The following is a 20,830-nucleotide window of genomic DNA, read 5'->3' on the forward strand; positions in this document are numbered from 1 at the left end:
ACAGGAAATGCACCCTCTGCCTGGGAGCAGGGATGTCATAACCCTCAGGCTGATGGCATCTCAGTGAAACTCAGCATTGGGCAAGCCTCCAGGCTGATCCTAAAGACAGAGCCTCCGGACACATCTCACTACCATGCTCAATACTGTAACCTACTTTAATACCAGTCATTGTACAAAACTAACCCAATGAACTAATGCTTGAGACTGGCACTCCCAGACCCAGGAACCACACTGTCACCATGACCACAGACTTCATTATGCCTATGATCCATGCCCAGGTCAGTAAGAAATGTGCCCGGGGTAGGGATGGCATGTTGGCTCAGGATGCTCTGTGCCCAGTGGAAACAGTGTGAGGCAGTGGCTCCCCAGTTCTCAGCAGACCAGGAAGCAGAGAGATTATGCCGAGAAGAAGCCAGGGACAATGCACCCAAGAATGCACCTCAGTGGTCTACTCTCTCCAGCTGGGTTCCACCAGAGGAAGGTTGTGCTAGATCATTTTCCATCAACTTGACACAAGCTAAAGTCATCTGAGAGGAGGGAACCTCAATAGAAAAAATGCCTCCGTAAGATCAAGATGCAGATGAGCCTGTGGAGTGTTTTCTTAATTAGTGGTTGATGGGGAAGCCCCCAGGCCATGGTGGGGGGTAGGATCCCTGTGCTGCTGGTCCTGGGTTCTGTAAGAAAGTAGCATGAGCCGGTCGGTGGTGGCGCACGCCTTTAATCCTAGCACTCGGGAGGCAGAGCCAGGCGGATCTCTGTGAGTTCGAGGCCAGCCTGGGCTACCAAGTGACTCCAGGAAAGGCGCAAAGCTACGCAGAGAAACCCTGTCTCGAAAAACAAACAAACAAACAAACAAAAAAAAGAAAGTAGCATGAGCAAGTCATGAGAAGCAAACCATTAAGAAGCACCCCTTCATGATCTCTGCATCAGCTCCTACCTCTGGATTCTTGCCCTGCATGAGTTCCTGCCCTGACATCCTTCAATAATGAACAGTGGTGTGGATGTGTAAGCAGATTCTACAAGTAGGCTATTGTGAATATGCAGCAATAAACACAGAAGTTCAGGTATGTCTGTTGAACACTAAACACAAACACACACATGCACACACACATACACACAGGAGTGGAGGTGGTATAACTATAAGACAGCTCTATTTTTAGGTTAAAAACTTTTAAAGATTGTTTAGAAGCAGATTGTCCTTTTAATCTGATATATATATATGTACATATAAGATATATATGTATATATAAGATATATAAGATATATATAAGATATATAAGATATATATATATATATATATATATATATATATATATATATATATATATATATATATAAAACTTTTATATGTATGTATGCTTCACCTGTGTGTGTTCCTAGAACCCACAAAGCCAGAAGAGGGCACCAAATGCCCTGGAAATGGAGTTAAGGACAGTTGTGAGCTACTACAGGAGTGCTGGGAATTGAACCTGGGTCCTCTGCAAAAGCAAGGAGTACTCTTAGGTGCTGAGCCCTCTCTACAGTCCTCTCTGTCTTTAGTTTTTTGGAGACTTTCCATACTGACTTCCACAGTGGTTGTACTAGTTTGTGCCTCTGCCAGCTGTGTGTTAGGGTTCCTGTTTCCCTGCATCTTCACTAGTATTCCTTATTTGTTTTCTGATGGTGGTCATTTTGAACTGGATTAGGTGTAATCTTAGTTGATAAAGATATTGAATTTTTTTTCCAAGTAGTTGTTGACTTCTTATATTTCTTCTGAGAACTTTCTGTTCAACAATTTTTGGAAACTTCTTTTAAAAATTAATTTATATTTTACATTTCAGATTAAAACATAATTATACCACTTCCCTTTCCTCCTTCCAACCTCTCCCAATTTCCACTATAGCCTGTTTTTCCTTGATTATTGTTACACATGTTTTCTTTCAAGCTATGTAAGCCAGTTTTCCCTTTCCCTGTTCTAAATTTTTCTACTTAAGGATACTCATCCTTTTCTGCTTTTCAATCAAGTTGTTTCCAACCTTGAACAAGAACTTACTCAGTTTTCAACTACTGTCCAACTTATACTCTACAGAGAGACACTCCTGGTTTATTTACAACCAATCCCCAGCCTTCAGAATATATGAAACAAACATCATGGGATGTTTGCCTGTATGTGAAGAGAAGCAGTGGAGGAGGAATAAATGGCTTGGAGTGGGGTGGGGTTGGGGGGGTGGAGGGGAGGGGAGGTGGTGGGGATGAACTGGGAAGTGGGGAGGAAAGGGAAACTTTGGTTGGGCTGTAAAAACAAAAAAGAATAAACAACAACAGCAACAAAAATATATGAAGCCTGACATAATTCTCACCCACGATGTACCCAAGTACCCCTAAGTTATATCATCTGAGCCATAGATACTTTCCTATCTTTAGTTGAGAATGTGAGGCTTCAGAATAATAAGTCTACAATTCTCCACGTCTACAACAAACTCCCCAAGAGCAAAACCAGCCTAGGCTGGTATGCTGACCTTTTCTATGGCAGCTTTCATGAAGGAATGCAAAGTATTTTATGATGATGAATTGCGGTAATTAGACTTGGCACTTTAGACAAATACTGTTGAGCTTATTTTTATGAAGGGATAAAATGTTGAGCCCTGAGCTTGGGTAATTCATCCAACACTTACAATAAACTGGCCTTAGGACCTTCTGTGGAGTCGGTCTTCTGACCTCTATTTTTCCTACATTTTTTTTGAGAGTTAAAACTGCTTTCCCTTTTTTGAGACCTTTTTTTTTCATTGGCAGATGGATAGTGCAGAGTTGGATGACCGGGAAGTCATAGATAGAAGTCTTGGCTCTCTGTTGCCTCCTAGGTGCAGCTGAGTGAGGGCTGTAAGTAGCTTATGGGTCTGCCGGTCACTCAGCCTGCAGCCAGTTCCTCTACCCTGCAAGTGGCTTACAAAACATGTTTGCAGCTCGTTTGTTCCTGTTCTCAAGGAGACAGCCCAATTTTTCTTCTCTCTCTTTTGGGTGAAGTACATTATAGCAGAGGCGCTACTTCAAAGGCAGCAGTTGGATCAGACGACGCTGAAAAAATTCCTAGTCACCCGTCATAAATCTAAAACTTGTGAGTACAGTCAATATTTTTCAAATGCTAAAGATAGAAAATGTGGAAAATTAAAAAAAAAATCATAATGTAGTCCCTAAGGAAGACTCTTGTTTTCTCCGAGCTGTGGAATCCTTATCTTAACAAGGAGGACTCAAGGAGCGGGTCTATGGAAGCTATCCAGACCGAAGACTCGGATAAGCATGTCTGGGTTGCACATGTGGGTAGACTACCTTTGTTATTTTCAGATCTGTTGGCATATGGAATCCTTCTAAGAGCTCAGTGCACCAAGGATTCTGTTCTTGTCTTGTTTTTGCCAGACTGTAGCTATTTCAACCTAATAACTCTAAAGAAAATCCCTCTTTACTTTTAAATAAAGACAACATTCCTTTAAACGAGAGCAAAGTATATAGGAGTTAAAGAAATCACTGCAGAAGTGATTTTTTTTTAAAAAAAATTCAGGATAACTAAATCAGCTTTGTATAAAAAGCAACTAGCAACCTTGGTCAAAATACAGATTATTTTGTTCCAATATCTGATATTCCAATTTAGTGACTAAACCATGTAGGTAGGTTTGGAACTTGTCACCTTGAAGAATGTGGAAATGGAATTATACTAGTAATGCATATATGTGCTTGGAAAATATAATTTTATTTATTCATCATTTCACTGTTGGCTACTTATCAGTGTGTTCACTAAATCTCTTTAAATTTTTGCTGTATGTTAGAATTACAGTGGCATGACAGATGTTATACAACTACACATCACTGTGTGTTAGGGGTTCATGATCACATGTTAGAGAAACACACAATCCTGGGGCAAGAAGAGGAGCAACTTTACACAGCTTTCCCCTGACCTCCACATGGACACTATGGCATGCACACACCCCCTCACAATAAATACATAAATAGAGTTACAAAAAGTTAAAATAGGCAATCATAGTATAGGCTGTTCAAAGCAATATGAAAACATATACAGAGAACAATGAAATCTCTGGCAATAGCCTGGAGTATATTCATTCCTTCACCCTTCTATACATTTCACAGGTATTCTGCTTTTTCAAGTACTAAGTATTTGTTCAGCAGGCACTGGTCAAGGTCCTGGATATATCTCAGTGAACAACAACAATAACAAAAAACAGTTTAGGTTCTTTAATAAAAGGAAATGATAGACAAAAGTAAATAAATAAGATGTATATGATCATTATAAGAGGTGTAAAGGAATTTATCAGAGTGCTGTGCTATGAGAAAGAACAATAATAATGTATATGTTCAGCTGGAATTGCCAAATCAGCCCCAGTTTGTTCTCTCCAAACCCCACCCTCTCAGAGAACCACCAAAAAAACCCAGTTCCAAATTCCTGGTGATGATAGGAAGCTCCAGAATTGGGCACAAACCCAGCTTGTGAAGGATGAGTCATTGTCCCACACCTACAGGGTATTTAAGCCCCATCCTTTAGAATGGCCATGTGATTTCTCTTCTATCCCCCCTCCCCAGTCTCTGGGGGCTGGACAGTCACCTGGGAGTGCTTTGCTCAAAAATGCCTGGTCTTTTACCTTTTAATTCAGCTTGATCTGGCTTATGTGTCAGTGGATAAACCTAATATTAGGGTACAGAAAACCCATTAGTAGAAACTACAGGATATCAGAGTATCAAGAAACATCTTTTAAAAAATATCCTTTTGGCCAATTTCTAGAGTCATCAAAGAGTTTTCTAAGAACAGAGAAGACTTGTACAAAGGCCCTGAGGTATGAAGAGTTTGACAAGTTCAAGCCATGGAAAGGGATATGGTATAGGTAAATCAGAGTAAGAAAGAGAAGAGTCAGAGAAGCAGTAGATAAGTATTTAAGCTTATGCTTTCAGCCTTAATCAGAGAAACCTCTCTTTCCAGTGAATAATGATGAATGCAGAGACTTGTGGCTACATAAGATACTTACTGAGGCCAGTATCCCCAAGTATGAATGACTTGAATAGATGAATTCTCAACCTCAACATGGATGAATGAATGAGTTCTCAGCCTCAAAAAAGACATTCATACCATGTGCTTTAAGGCTCTGGGAATACTGCCGAAGGGGTGATGAGAGAATGTAAAAGCCTGAAGATGGAGAGAAGGATCACGAAATGCCACCTTTGTGGGTAAGACAAACACACTACAATCATGAACTCAGAGTAGCTCCAGATGCTTGCTCTGTGGCTGGCCAAGACTGGACAGCTCAAGAGTTGGGCAAGAATAAGGAAGCAGCTCATGAGGGTCCTACCTCTCACTGAAGAACTCTTTGCTACTAATATATCTAGGGAGAAAGGGAGTCATTACCTTCCATTGTGTACCCACTCATGACCTCTCCAGACACCAATGGATAGTCCTGATTCGGTCTCAGAGAAGGCACTGGTCACAAGAAATGGGTCATAGAAGAAAATCAAGTCATGTGTCTGGAAAAGTGACTGGTAGAGATGAGAGAGGGATAAGCAAGGATAGGAGGGAGAAAATTATTGGAAGATATTGTATGGATATATAAAATTGCCAAAGAAAAAAATTAATCAATAACTAAAAAAATAGAAACAAAAATAGAAGTGAGCAGGTGGATAATTCAGAAATGCAATAAAAGAAGTGAACTTGGTTTTCAATAGATGATGGTCTCCATCAGTTACTATTGATATCTTTAGAAGTCCTTTGTCCTTTCCTCCTAAAGCTGAAACTACATGCTAGCCTGTGGTTTGCCTCATTTTGGCAGTGGCGCACAAGAGGATTTACCTAACCCAGACACTCCTGGACAGTTCCCCTGACACTCTGGAGACTCAGAAGGTTCTTTCCATATGCAAGTCAGGTAATTACCCATCTAAGTGCCGGATGTGTGAAGATGGACATGTCACTAGCCAGTTTTCCCCTCAGGGTCTTTTTTTTTTTTTTTTTTTTTTTTTTTTTTAACAAATCAAAGCTCTCCATTTGGTTTATAAACTCATGTGGAGTTGAAGGCAAAGAGTCTGGTGCTTCTGACTCATCTGCATTTAACTCATTACCATGTTATTCTTTTACAGTGGGTAGAAGTAAAGAAATCTCTTGGGACTTATTTATTTAAACAAAAACCCTATTTAACTTTAAAAGCCCCTTTTAACTTTTTTTTTGTCTTAAGAGCAGGAAATTATGATTTCATAAACACAAATAAATGAAAAAGCCTAAGCCCAGAGTTCAGTTGGCAGCATAATGGTTTGTGATGCTTGTGTAAGTCTTAAATGAACCAAATAGACTTCACAGATCCACGACATAAGAAAACCAGCCTTGATCCCACAACCAAATGGATATCACTTTTGTAAACTAGAGTACATCCCAGTGACATGGTTTGTCCTGTGTTTCCTCTCCTCTCTGTGTCTCAATGCTAGGCTGTTATACTTTAGAGATTCCTGTAGTATCTGACCTGTAAAGAAAGACAGTCAAGTCACGATTTTAATCACACTGACATGGGCTGATTAGACTCTGTAAAGGGTCATTTCATTGGTTAAAGCACTTTGGGTTGCAAGAACTGAGCTTATAAAAAAAATCTTTATTGGTTTATGTGACTCCAAAGCTCATAGGTAGGATGAAATGCAAGAATAAGAGACATTGAGGCTCAAACAAGAGTCTCAAATTTAGAGATGCTAACAGCATTGCTGAGTGCCCTCATGTGATGGCAAAATGGTTCAAGTAACTTCAGGCCAGATGCTGCCAGGTTCCAGTGAGGGACTACAAGGACATACCCCATGATAATCTGTCTGTAATTTGAGAATCTCCAGATCGCAGACCCGGCCAGGGGACATTCCTAAACCAAGCACTATACTGAAATCTTATATCCTCAGCCATGTTCTGCATAGGGAAATGGTGGACTCAGTGAGCCTTACTTCACTCATCAGAAAGGAGATAAAGAAGGGACAGTAGATAGGAAACTCAAGGCATTGTTTCTAGAAGAAGAGATTTATTACCCAAATGCTTGTTGGGTAATAAGTTATCCAACAAAGCGTAATGAAAACAACCATCCTTAAATAGTCATAAATAATTAAATAGTTATATAAATGTCCATATTGTACCCATTCATCTGATGTTTGAATCTTGATGGAGAAAGTGGGACAGCCATTTGGATTGAAGTCCCCACTTTGTCATAAATTACCAAGTCGATACAGCCAAGTCCTTTTTACTTCTCTATGCCTCGGTATCCTTATTTCTAAAAGGAAGGGCTTGAACTCAATGTTCCCTCCAAGTTTTCCCCCCTCGGCTGGCTCTGAAATGGTAATGATCCCCAGCTTGCCAAAGGGGACTAGGAAGATTCTCCTGGCCTAGGATTTCATGGAAAAGAAAACGGAAGCAGGCCCAGGTGCAGGACAGGAAAGGGAGCCAGCAGCCCCTGGGCCATAAAGTGAAGGAAGCAAGCAGGATGCTCAGGGGAACGAGGTCAACTTCAGGACAGGACATCTTCATGAGCCAAGGAGCACCCTCCAGGCTCCTTGGGGCTTGGTGGAATGAGCACACTGGAGCAGTGTCGAGAGTTGCCATAGAGAGGGACAAATAGACTGTTGTTTGGTCCAGCAACTTGAGTTCTGCCAGAAGGCTTCTCACACTCAAAATAAATATTATATATGGCTTCCATCAGTGGTGCTTAATCCAGAAAGAAAAACATATACAGTGTACTTTCTGAGGTGTTAGAAATATAATAATTTGGGGGCTTGAGAGATGGCATTGTGCTTAGGAGCACTCACTGCTCTTCTAGAGACTCGGACTTTGATTCTCAGTGCCCACATCAGGAGGCCCGCAGCTGATTGTGCCTCCAGTTTCAGGGGACCCAATATCCTCTTCTGGCTTTCTCAGACATCATCTTCTGACCTCCCTGAATATCTCCACACATGTAGCATACTCTCAGACAGACACATTCATGAATACAAATAAATCATGACTACAAAAAAGAAAACACACTAATTTGACATGCCCATATTCTAATGTAGAAACTTTGAAATAATATGTATTTTTGGAATTGAAGTTTTGTTTGGATGCTAAAAAAGCAGGCATGTATCACATGTGAGAATGCTATGCATAATATACATATGTACATATACATGTAATTATTTCTCCAGTAAAATGTGTAATTGCTTATCTCATTGAGAGATAAAGGTTTAAAATAGCAAGATCTATGGGCCTAACATACCCCAGTTAACTGACATCACATCAGGTAAGGTAAGAAAGGAGAGAGATCGAATCTGGAAGTCTTTGAACAAATAACTGCTTTTCTCTATTATGTCAAGGTAGATTGATTTCGGCACCCCAAATTTTTCCTCTGCGTGGCTTGATGGTGCTGAAAATAAGCAGGTTCTGTCCCTTCTGGCACACTGCCTGTGTTCCCATCTCACGTCTTAGCCTCCCACTGAATGACTCCCATCAGTCTGTGAATGGTTCTCCCGCATTTGGTGTGCTCAGCATTCTCCCTGGCTTTTTACTAATTTTACTCAAGCCACGTTGACTCTCTTTGCATGGTCTTTCGTTTTTGTTGTTAGTCTATTTTCATCTATCTTCTCTGTATTGGTGTTCGTTTTTTCTTGTTCTGCCTATTTTCATTGGTGAGTTAACAGATTGCCTACTGAGTTTACTGGCTTTCTATTACTATAACAAAATACCCGAAATTATCGACGTAAAAAGAATTTATTTTGGTTCACAATTTGAGAGATTTTTTTGGTCAATGGTTGGGGTCGTTTGACCTGTTCCTGTTGGTCTTGTGTTACTGTTCGGTGACAAGCACTCAATAGAGGAAATCTCTGGTGGCTGGGAAGCAAGTGGGGGTTAAGGTCGCCAAACTCCCTTTAAAGGCATGTCCCTAATAACTATAGTTCCTTCCACTCCACCCCATATTTTACCAGCTCCAAATAGCAGCACAGGCCGCAGACTAAATCTTCAATGTATGGGTCTTTTGGAGACACTCAAAATCCAAACTATGGCCTCTTTCTAGGTGTCTTCTCATGTCCCCAGCTTGCATTTCTGACTCGTACAGATATGACTTGGATCTTCAGCTGTACTAATGAGTTTAAATCTAATTTATTATGTCCTCCCTCTTCCTGCCCTTCCACCCTCTTATCCGCCACCCCAGATACAGAAACACACAGATACAGACACAGACAGAAAAACAGACAGACGGAAGGACAGATAGCCACATAAGCACACGAGCACACAGTTACTTACTAATAAACATCCATCCAAGTACTCAAGAGAGACTCCTGCATTCAGGTCTACAACTATGCTTAGTTTTATCTTCCCTATACACTTCTCTTCTTTATCATTTACTTTACCATTATCTTAATTTGTTACTGGTTTGTCTACCCACACCACTCAGCAGCCTCCTAACTCCCTTCCCTGGACTCAGTACCCTCTCTAGTATCCTTTCTTGCCATTGCTGTTCATGTCGCTCTCAAGATGTGGTCAAGCCAGTGCTCAGCTGTGGTGTGTGATGTCCTGCTCCTCAGGACTAAGGTGATGCTATGCTTCAGGCTACCACGCTCCTAATTTCTCCTTCTCCTTCCCACTATGTAGCCGAGTCACAGGAGCCATTTATGGTTCTCCAAACTCAAGCCTCACTTTCCCTGTTCTTTTTACAGCTGTTATTCTCATTTTCTAAAATACTCATCCTCTCAAATAATTAATTCCCATGTATGATTCAAATTCTGCTTAGACAGCTGCTCCTCCAGGAAGCTTTTCTGATCATGCCCGGTTAATTAAGAACAAACTAAAACCCTTCAGTAAGTTCTAGCTCAATATGCAGGAGCAGTACCGCCTCCACATACCCACACAACTGTGTTTATGATCCTACTATTTCACAGTTTATAACATCCATTTTCTTTTACTAGATTCTAGATTGGTATGCAAAGGCCAGGAAGTTCATTTCCTCATTGCTGAGACCTGTCATTTTTCTCATTAAACTTGGGTTGAATAATAGAACAAATAAGCCGGTACATGTGCCTGAACACAAGTACACAGACCACTCACATATTAAGCCTTCGCTAAAACATTCAATATGTTTTTTCAAAAACATTTTTCCTTTTAGAAATGTTTTTAAAGATTAATTTATTATCTATACAGTGTTCTGCCTGCATGTTGCGTGCATGCCAGAAGAGGGCACCAGATCTCATTATAGATGGTTGTGAGTCACCATGTGGTTGCTGAGAATTGAACTCAGCAGGTCTGGAAGAGTAGCCTGTGCTCTTAACCTCTGAGCCACCTCTCCAGACCCATTCAAAGTGTTTTGACTGGACCATTAATTCTAGAAAACGATGTTTTGATTTTTCATAATTCAAATGACTAGTTACTGTTCAGGATAGGTGGGTTATGCTGCAGTGACAGTTCTTAATCTCAGATGTCACGTAGCCTCGTCTTATTACATGGCCCCCAGCAGGGCAAACCTAGTTTGTGTCTAGAATTATGAAACATCTGTAATATTTACCTATCAGCGGGGTTTTAGAAATGAAGAGTTTATATATATACAGGGATTCACATCAATGAGAAAAAGTACAGTTTAATCTTCCTCATATGTTGAGTTTCAAAAATATTTCTGCATCAGTGCGACTTATTTTCCTGTACTAGCATTGTGAAGCCTTAATTCTTTGAGTCTTCTAATGATTTTATAAGATGATTGAATTAATACATTTGTTGGGTAAGAAGTGCAGATGCAATGCATGCGTACAGCATGCTGTGACCAGGAGAGTAGGTGTCTCCATTCCTTACCACAGCTTCAAAGTTGATCAATGTGTAGTAATTGTTCTCATTAAATGAGTATGGTGTGATATTTGAGCACATGAATAGTGAGCATTGATAAACCAGGGCAAAGAATAAGGTTCTCCATCTCCTTATCTTTCTTTTGTGTTTAGATACTTGAGCCCTTCTCTTCTAGTTATTCTTAAGATACATAATACATTTTTGGAACTATAGTCACCCGACTGGGTGTTGTTCCTATGTCCTGTGATTTTGGTACCTGCTATTCAGCCTCAGTATCCTTCCAATTACCTTCTGAGCCTTTCAGTCTTAACTTCCAGTCCCTACTCCCCACACCCCACAGCTAGCACCTCCCCGACCTTCACAGGACTCCTTTCCACCTCTGCCTTCTTTCACTCCCATACCATTGCCTCCTTTAGTCTGGACGGTGGCAAGCCTTGCTGCTGCTGCTCTGTTTTTCTCCTTCCTGCACTTGATACATGGCACCTGGAAGAGTCCCACTGAGATTATCACACATCTCAAAAGCTCACAGAATTAAAGAAGAGACCCATAGCTTATCACCCAGTGCCTGCTACACAATGTTTCCCAACTCCGTTGTGACATTATTTTCTTACTATCTTGCCGTGAAAGCCTTTGGGATCATGTATTTGATGCTCCAGGAGTTTTTTCTTTCTCATCTCTCCTCATATAATGTGGACAACCACTATTTCTGAGGGTTGTTTAACGACTGAATGAAGCAATATTTGAAAAGCCCCTGTCACATAGACATGACACCCAGCCTGCCCTTAGTATTATTGTGTTGTACTGTTAGGAACACAAATCACACGTTTCTGACACTTTTCTTTGCATTTCATATTGTCAGCATCCACACAATATGCCTGTGTCATCGTTCATTCCCGAGGATTTGTTGAGAAGAGAGTTTAATAACAGGTATACAAATGCTGAGTACTGGGATGCTCGATGAATAGCCACGGGTATACAAATGCTGAGTACTGGGATGCTTGATGAATAGCCAGAGCTCAGTTATTGGCAATGAATGCATCCAGTTCTTATTATTCATATGGTGACAGGCCCTTAGAGTCTTGAGTTTTGCTAAGTTTTACTGTGAGAGTCAACTATGAAGCAGCTTCTCCGAGGGGCTATTAGCTTTCGGAGCTGCCAGGCTCTCCTCACGGGACTACTGCAGCCTACCTCACAAGAATTGTCAAAACCTTTGGTGACCTCTTGGTGAGGCAGGCAGAATTAGTTTAGATCTGTCGTGTTTCTAAAACTAAGAATGGCCAAAGGTATCATGCCACATTCTGGCACACTTGCTGAGGACAAAGGTCTCACATTTGCCTGTCTTTTATAAATGCACCCAGCCTTAATAGCTTGTAACGGGGCTGTAAAAATGATGTTAGGTTGTATAAAGAAATGAACTAGGAAGTTCTAAAAACCTGGCTCTGAGGTCTAGTTAGCATCTCAGTACATTGTAAATAATATCTGCCTCCTTTAATGACTGTTGCAAATAGCATATGTTTGCAATAAAGTTTATATGTAAACTGAAAGTTTCACTTCTGCATATATTTTACATATATGAAATGCAATATTCCTGAAGACAACCTTTTAGCATATTTGCATTTATTTACTGAAAATCTTGTCTCTTTAAAAAAATTTTAAATTAGATTTTATTTGTTTTGTGTGCAGGTGTGTGTGTGTGTGTGTGTGTGCATGTGTATGTGTGTGTGTGTGTGTGTGTGTGTGTGCATATGTGTGCCACAGGACTTTTGTATTGTTCGAAGAACAACTTGGAGAAGTTGGGTCTTGGGGATTGAACTCAGTTTGTCAGGCTTGGTGGCAAGCGCCTGTCCTCTCTGAGCCTTCTTGCTGGCCCCAAATATTATTTAAGAACCACATCAGGTCTCTTTCTAAGACACCACTCAGCTCCAACTGTTGCTGATGTTAATTTTTTAAAAATTTACTTTCTTCTTCTTCTTCTTCTTCTTCTTCTTCTTCTTCTTCTTCTTCTTCTTCTTCTTCTTCTTCTTCTTCTTCTTCTTCTTCTTCTTCTTCTTCTTCTTCTTGGAGTTAGCCTTCCAAACATGGAGGGGGCCATGTGGAAGGGCTGTGTTGCTTTTATTGAGGACTCTTTATTCACCATAGATAGGGAAGGCATTGACAGACCAAAGAGATGGCCCTACCCAAATCTAGCTTCGTGACTCAGTGAGTTTAACTGGGACTACGGGTGAAGGGTTACTCGCCTGGTAGCTGTACCACCAGGAAGAGTTGACTGCTTAAGTTAACTGTTTTCACATGCTTTGGGAGGGCCAGAGCCTCGTGTGCCTGGTGAGCAGCTTTGTGAACCCTCTCCTGCTTCCAAAAGGGAATGTTAGTGTGTCCGATTGTAAGAGCTTATCTATGGGCAATCACAACTGCTTTGACATGCAGGTTTGGGCAGGGGTGCTTGGGCACAGACCTCATTCAGTAACATGAAGACCTGAATTTGGATGGCCAGTACCTATGAAAAAGGCCAAGGGACATGGGACATGTCTCTAATTCCAGTGGGATGGGGGAGATAAAAGCTCAAGGGGCTGGCTGGCCAGCTAGTCAAGCCAAGCAATGAGCTGCAGGTTTGATGAGAGACTCAGTTTCAAAAAACAAAGTTGAGGCTGGGTGATGGTGGTTCACTTGGGGGGCAGAGGCAGGTGGATCTCTGAGTTCAAGGCCAGCCTGGTCTACAAAGTGAGTTTCAGGACAGCCAAGGCTACACAGAGAAACCCTGTGTCAACCCCACCCCAACAAACAAACAAGGTGGAGAACGACAAAGGGAGATCTGATATTAACCCCTGGCCTCCTTGAACATGCGTGTGTATACAGAAGCATACACATGTACATAACACACACACACACACACACACACACACACACACACACACACACACACACACACCAAAGCAGAAGAAAAGCAAAGCAAAATGTGGCAAACACCCATGTTGCACATGGAAGATGGAGCTCCTCAAGAAGAAGAAAGAGAATTTCTATGAAAGAGGGATTTCGACGTGTACAGCGGTTTTAGGAGAGAAGGAGAGGAAAATTTGACTTTTCCACCTTAGAAACCAGGACTCTCTGGACAATGTTAGCATCAGCCGAACAAGGCAAGGCCCAGATATCTTTGGAGGGAGTCACTGGTTAACGCCAGGCTGGTTGGCTCAATCACAGAGTCCAACAGCTGTGGTTCTTGCAGCCCATTCAGGGCAAGACTCATTATCTAAGACTGCAGAGAAACCTGAACTAAAAATTAGGAGATCTGTCCCAAATCACATCCCTGAGCCAAAGTGGAATGCGTTCTAGCTCACACCCGAGTCCATGTTCCTTTTCCAGCACGGACAGACAGAACTACCCAGAGAAGAGCTGATTTTAGTGACAAAGACAGAGGATGTTTACTCTGGAGCGCAGCGCCTTTTCTTCTGCATGCACTCCTCTTGTGGAATGCCTTTCTGAGTGTGTTGTTAGTAATTTGAGCACTGAAGGTTTTCAGCAAAGTGCGGAAGGGCAGAAGAAGACGACTTGCTTTGCAAAGGGGGCCCCAGTGTGTGCTTTCCAAATGGTATCTGGGGTCACAGCGAATGATACTGGAAGGCGTTGCTAACTCTTCACGGGGACGTGTGACATGTCCAAGAGCATAGGAAATACTGGTATCTTCAGCCTCCAAACCTCTGCCTCCACCCTTACCACTCCCCTTCACTGTGCTGTGAAAACGGGCATTCTAATGGTAGTCCTGTTATCCGTCACTTTTCAGCCTTAAGCTCTGGTTAGTGCCCTAAGCGGGGCCGAGGTTCTTGGCTCTCACTCAGGGCAGCATGTTACACACTGCCTTAAAGTTTGGATTTTCATGTTACCCCGAGGAAAGAGACTCAGAATGGAAAATATTACTGAAGTTTCCCACCCTTGAGCAGCTGCCTGCGAAATCTCTAAAACGTGTCCTGAGCGCCCTCTTCTGGCTGTAGGGAAGCATAGTTTAAGGAACAGGAAGCATCTATCCATTTAGCTGTTTGTTCTTTGACTGATCTGAATAGAAATGGAAATTATCAGGTCACCGAAAGAGACAAACAGTGAGGCCTAAGAAGAATTCTCACTGTGGCTTTGCCATGCAAACATAAACCCTGCCTAATGGGTTCCATGAGAAAATATTCTCGTGTTGGCCTGTCTTGTTTGGGGATATTTCATCAGTAGGATTGGTCAACTAACCACAGAAAGTTACTATGAGTGACCAGAACTCATTTAAGTTTATGTAGAGTTGGCCAGGCTTCATAAATTGTAAAAAACAAAACCCAGTGGAAGTTTAGGATGCAATGTCACATTTTAAAGAATTCATTTATTCCCTTGGTAGCTCACGGACCATTAGAGTAATTCAAGGAAGGATGCAGAGCTTATCAGGCTGGGCTATGAGAACAGAGGTAGACAGACATCGAGGGAAAGGTCCTCTTTTTCATTGTGAAACACTCTGCCATTCCTTAATCAGATTCATGGTTTGTGAAGATTAGAGAATCTGTCTGCTTATCTACTTGTCACTGGTTCAGAACTGCTACCTTTGAAAGGCTATGGGTACCACTGCTTGCTGGCTCTGGCACGCTTCATGAGATTGACATGGCTATATTCCTAGTTGCATTACTGTCTTAACTAGGGTTTCTATTTATGTGGTAAGATGTCATGCAAAACCAAAAGCAACTTGGGGAGAAAAGGATTTATTTCATCTTATACTTCCATATCACCATCTATCAATGAAGGAAGACAGGGCAGGAACCTGGAGGCAGGAACTGAAGCAGAAACCATGAAGGAGTACTGCTTACTGGATTGCTCCTCATGGTTTGTTCAGTCTGCTTTCTTGTGTAACTCAAGACTATTTGCCCAAGGCTGGCACCACCCAAAGCAGACTGGGCTCTCCTACATCAGTCACTAATCAAGAACCTGTCCCATAATTACTTTACATGACTCTCCTAGCTTCTGTGAGACTTGTTTCCACATTGGTCAAACAATGGCCATGACAGAATACCCTTGTAATTATGAAGATTACATTTGATGTATGCAAAATTCTTCAATTAGTGACTTTCACAAAAATGTATGCTCAATAAATGCTAACTGCTAATGTTATTCTGCAGCCAAAAGAGGGGGATCTCTCACTTGTTCAAAGTTCTCTTCAGTAAAGGAAACACAGAATTGCTTTTTGCAGTCAACATGTATAACAGACAGTAGAAGTATAGCGATTTAAAAATATATTCTGATCTGCCTAATTCTTCCCAGTATCCACACAACATATGAATGTAGATTTGTTTTGTAAAACAGGTTAAATTCTTTTTTAGGTTTTATTATTTTTCATGTAATATATATATATATGTGTGTGTGTGTGTGTGTGTGTGTGTGTGTGTGTGTGTGTGTGTATATATATGTGTGTGTGTGTGTGTGTGTGTGTGTGTGTGTGTGTGTGTGTGTATGTAGCTGGAGTTTTCTCCAGTCCCACCCAGGCCTACAGCCGCCCAGACCCAAATAAATATACAGATGCTTATATTAATTAAAACTATTTGGCCTAATGGTTCAGGCTTCTTGCTAGCTAGATCTTACACTTAAATTAATTCATTTCTATAAATCTATACCTTGCCATGTGGCTCATGGCTTACTGGTATCTTTACATCTTGTTTCCTCTGTGTCTGGCTGGCGACTCCTAACTCAGCCTTCTTGTTCCCAGTATTCTCCTCTCCCTTTGTCCCACCTATACTTCCTGCCTGGCTACCGGCCAATCAGCACTTTAGTTATTAACCAATCAGAGCAACACATCCACAGCATACACACACACACACACACACACACACACACACACACACACACACACGGCCTGATAATTGCAGCAGGGAAATTACCCCACGTATAAAACAACCCATCTTTACCTATTTTGAAATATATAATTTATTATTGTTAATTGTAGACTTACACTGTGCATGAGAACATCGCAATTTAGTTGTGCCCAGCTTTATACCAACTGACTACTTCTCCCAATCTTCCCTCTGCCTTCCCTGCCTCTGGTAAGCACTATTCTACTCTCTGAAGTAAATTCTTTATTTAAATGCCTTTAGATCAAGTCTCTAACAGACAGATCGAAATGTCAGAACTGATTTGAATTTTATAGGTTAATGGGAAATTTTGAGGAAGGCATAATAAAAACCCCTATGATGGATATGGGAAGAAAGCTTCATTATTCAAACTGAAGGAAAAACATGAATTCAAAGTAGTCCAGCAATAATTAATACCGCAGCAGCTTCCCTCACTTCAGAAAGCCATTCTACATTTGCTTCCTTTCATCTTTCATCAATCCAGCGGTTGTGACTACAGAAGACTGTGCACTTGATTATGTCACATGTGAGATGAGCAAAAATTGAAAAGGAAGAGGGACTTCAGGCCTTTCGTTTCAGAAGTGCATCTGCTGTAAGCCAGAAAGTTGTCATATTTGAATGTCAGTTCACAGAACACCGTCACTCAGGGGATTATGGGAGTGAGATGGAGGCTCTTACACAAAGCACAATTCCTTAGCCTGACCTGGATGGTTAGCCTCTGCTAATCATGGCTGCCTGAGTCCTATAGGCAAAAAAGCACCTTCTCCTCTACACATCAGTGGAGCAGAACCGCTGCCTCTCTGAGTGCCTTCTCTTCTGCCGAGGCTTTACAAGTGGATATCCTTTGCCTTATAACTGCTCTCCTTTTCCTGACTGATTTTTCAGATCTCCCATTTATTACTTCTACTAAGAAGCATTCTGATCCTCTTCCTTTTCAGACTAGATTAGTTACCTTTACCAGTAGCTTCACAGCATCTCTCCAGGATTAACTAGTTCTGTGCTATTGCATGGTTACTTTTATGCCTCTCTCTTCATAGAAAGCTGCTTCATGGATGTTTTTTCCACCCTCATATCCACCTCTTGGACAGTGCCTGACCTACAATGGTTGCCATTAGTTGTTCTCGGTGATTAAGACTTCCTCAGTTTCACTGGAAATCATCCAGAGCTTCCAGTTCCAAGTTGATACAGCACCTTCCTGGTCAAGCCACTCTTTGGGCATTATCTAAAGAATGCTAAAGCTCTGAAGATTGTTAAGTCGCTTAACAAAGCAGAACTCTTTCCCTTTTAGAATTTTCATTTAGGGAGAGAGTAGAAAGTAAGCTGCCATCCAAGAATGCCAAGGACTGCTGGTCACCACTAGAAGCTATGGAGATGCAAGGAAAGATGCTGTGGGTGTCAGAGGGAGCCTGGCTCCTCTGAGCACACGGTTTTCGATTTCCACCACACACAACTGTGTTTGTGCTGTTTTAACCACAACTTTGTAGTAGTATGTTACTATAGCTTTAGAACATGACTATAATGCTCACAACCCAATCCTGTTCATCTTCCAAACCATTCCCTCTCACAGAGCAGTAAGTCCTTTCTTCACCCTTGATCTTAATCTCGGTTCTCTTCTTTTGCTCACACCGTGCAACCCATCCATTGATTTATTTCATTGGCTTTACTTTTACCTTTGCCCCACTTCCACTAATGCCACAGTGGAGGAATGCATCACATCCAGCTCCTGGGTGATTTCCATAGTCTCTATGAGCATGTGCTTTTTGCCACTTACTTTCTATAGCAGTCAAACTCTCTCTCTCTCTCTCTCTCTCTCTCTCTCTCTCTCTCTCTCTCTCTCTCTCTCACACACACACACACACACACACACACACACACACACACACATTGGTGATTGAACCTAGGGCCTTACACATACTAGGCAGTCATTCTACCCCTGAGCCACTGAGTATATTCCCTGTCCAATATTATTTATTAGTAAGTCAGACCACATCATTCCTCAATGGCTTCCTTGCCAATACAGAAAGAGTCCTTGAATTCAATGAGAATTTCTTTCTAGGAGCTGAACTCCCACACTAGTTTTTAACCTTAGTTCACTCAGTCCTTACACCCCTGACTCCCTGGATACAACACCCTTTTTTGCTGATGCTTGGTCACACCAGGTAGTTTCTGTACAGTCCTTCATAAGATGTCCTGTATGCCTAAATGGCCTTTACTCCAGACCAGGTTATGACCTTCTCCTTCAGCTCCAGGATTCTTATTCTTTATTCTGCATTCTCTTCCCTCAGAGGTTAGTGAAAACTCCTATACTCTTTACTTATTTTGATTTTTATCCTGAGCACTCATGAACATTTACCACTTCATACACAATAGCCATCTCTCAGTATCAATGGGAAATGGCCCCTGGACATTCTGTGGAAACAAATCTTCAGATGCTTAAGTCTTGAATATAAAATAGTGGTATTTGCATATAACCTATACACATCTTCCCATATGCCATAAATCATCTCAACATTACTTATGCATTAAATGCTATGTGAATAGTTGCTGTGCCATATGGCATAAAGAATAATAGCAAGGATAAGTTTGCACATGTTTAATTCAGACTTAATTGATTTCCTTAATATTTTCTATTTGTGGTCAGTCGACCTGAAGATATACAGGGTCTCAATCTACAGAAGGACAACTGTGTTTTGCAAGTATTTGGTGTCTCCTTGCCCTTAAATGAAAGCCCAGTAAGAATAGGCACATCATTTTCTTCACCTCTAGCACACATAGAGCATATATAAGCGTTCGGTAAATATTTGTTGAATTAGTGTATGAATGGAAGAACTAGGTCTTCTGAGTTTTTCATTGAAAACAAATGAGAAAAATATAGTTCCAAATAAATGTCTGAATTCTGCAATTAAAAAAGCAAGTATATTCAATTCAGCAACTAATTTGCATCCCCCAGTAATCTAAGTTTAATTTCTTTAGCAATTTAATTTCCTATTTACTTGAAATAAACAATAGATTCAAAAGTAGAAGAGCCAGAAGCAGGAAGAGGACTTCTAGATATTTGAGGCTTCAGTGTTCACTCTTATGGTAGTTTGAATGAAAATGGCCTCATAGGCTCACAGGGAGTGGCACTATTAGGGGATGTAGTTTGGTTGGAGTAGGTGTGGCTTTATTGGAGGAAATGTGTCACTGGGGGTAAGCTTTGATGTTTCAAATGCTCAAACCAGGCCCAGTGTCACTCTCTCTTCCTATTCCCTGTGGATTCAGATATGGAACTCTTAGCTGCCTCTCCAGGACCATGTCTGCCTGTATGCTGCTATGTTGACATGATAGCATGGACTTAAACCTCTGAACTGTAAGTCAGCTCCAGTTAAATGTTTTCCATTATATGAGCTGCTATGGTCATGGTGTCTCTTTACAGCAATAAAAATCCTGACTAAGACAACTACTAAGACATCAAATGAACATACAGTATAAGTAAACAGGAATGAGCGATGATCACAGGCTAGCTTGAGGAGAGCCATCCATGCTAATTTGTGGGAATCCCTGACAATATTCCTGTACTCTGTTTTAGCTTAGCTATCTGATTTCCTTTTCTTTATTGGGAAGGCAAATCCACTCAAATCCTTTTAGGCAAAAGATGAAGAAGAAGAAGAGGAGGAGGAAGAGAAGGAGGAGAAAGAGAAGGAGAAGAGGAGGAGGAGGAGGAGGAGGAGGAGGAGGAGGAGGAGGAGGAGGAGGAGAAGAAGAAGAAGAAGAAGAAGAAGAAGAAGAAGAAGAAGAAGAAGAAGAAGAAGAAGAAGATTCTCAACATGTGAGTGGGTTGTGGCCCCATTGTGGGTTACATATCAGATATTTATATTATGATTCCTAATAGTAGCAAAATAACAGTTATGAAGTAGCAACAAAATAATTTTATGGCTGGGGGTCACCACAACATGAGGAACTGTGTTAAAGGGTAGCAGCTTTAGGAAGTTTGAGAATGGCTCTAGATAAAATGATATTTCTTTGGTTAATGGTAAGTGTTGTATTTTAAAAATGGCATGGCAGCAGCCTTGGTGGGTAGAGCCCTGGGGCATAGTGGAAGGTCACTCACACCCTGCAGACAATTCTCACGTGCAGAGTTTTATTAACAGGGCGGGGGGGAGAAGGGAAGAGTGTGAAAGCAGATGGGGGTCTGAGA

General features: G+C 41.3%; 1 long non-coding RNA gene across 3 annotated transcripts; it reads left to right on the forward strand.

The window, feature by feature from the left end:
- The first annotated feature begins 116 nt into the window (after positions 1-116).
- On the forward strand, positions 117-20,341 carry LOC143269661 (uncharacterized). Of its 3 annotated transcripts, none has more exons than XR_013046241.1 (7): positions 117-278; positions 931-1,064; positions 2,773-3,094; positions 4,769-4,820; positions 4,964-5,208; positions 5,763-5,897; positions 20,281-20,341. It is a non-coding gene; the product is annotated as an uncharacterized LOC143269661 (long non-coding RNA). The 3 variants fall into 3 exon arrangements; XR_013046242.1 differs by having other exon boundaries at positions 3,004-3,094; XR_013046243.1 differs by lacking the exon at positions 4,769-4,820.
- Positions 20,342-20,830: the final 489 nt, after the last annotated feature.

The sequence above is a fragment of the Peromyscus maniculatus genome, chromosome 20 (assembly GCF_049852395.1).
Source record: "Peromyscus maniculatus bairdii isolate BWxNUB_F1_BW_parent chromosome 20, HU_Pman_BW_mat_3.1, whole genome shotgun sequence".
Lineage (NCBI taxonomy): Eukaryota > Metazoa > Chordata > Mammalia > Rodentia > Cricetidae > Peromyscus > Peromyscus maniculatus.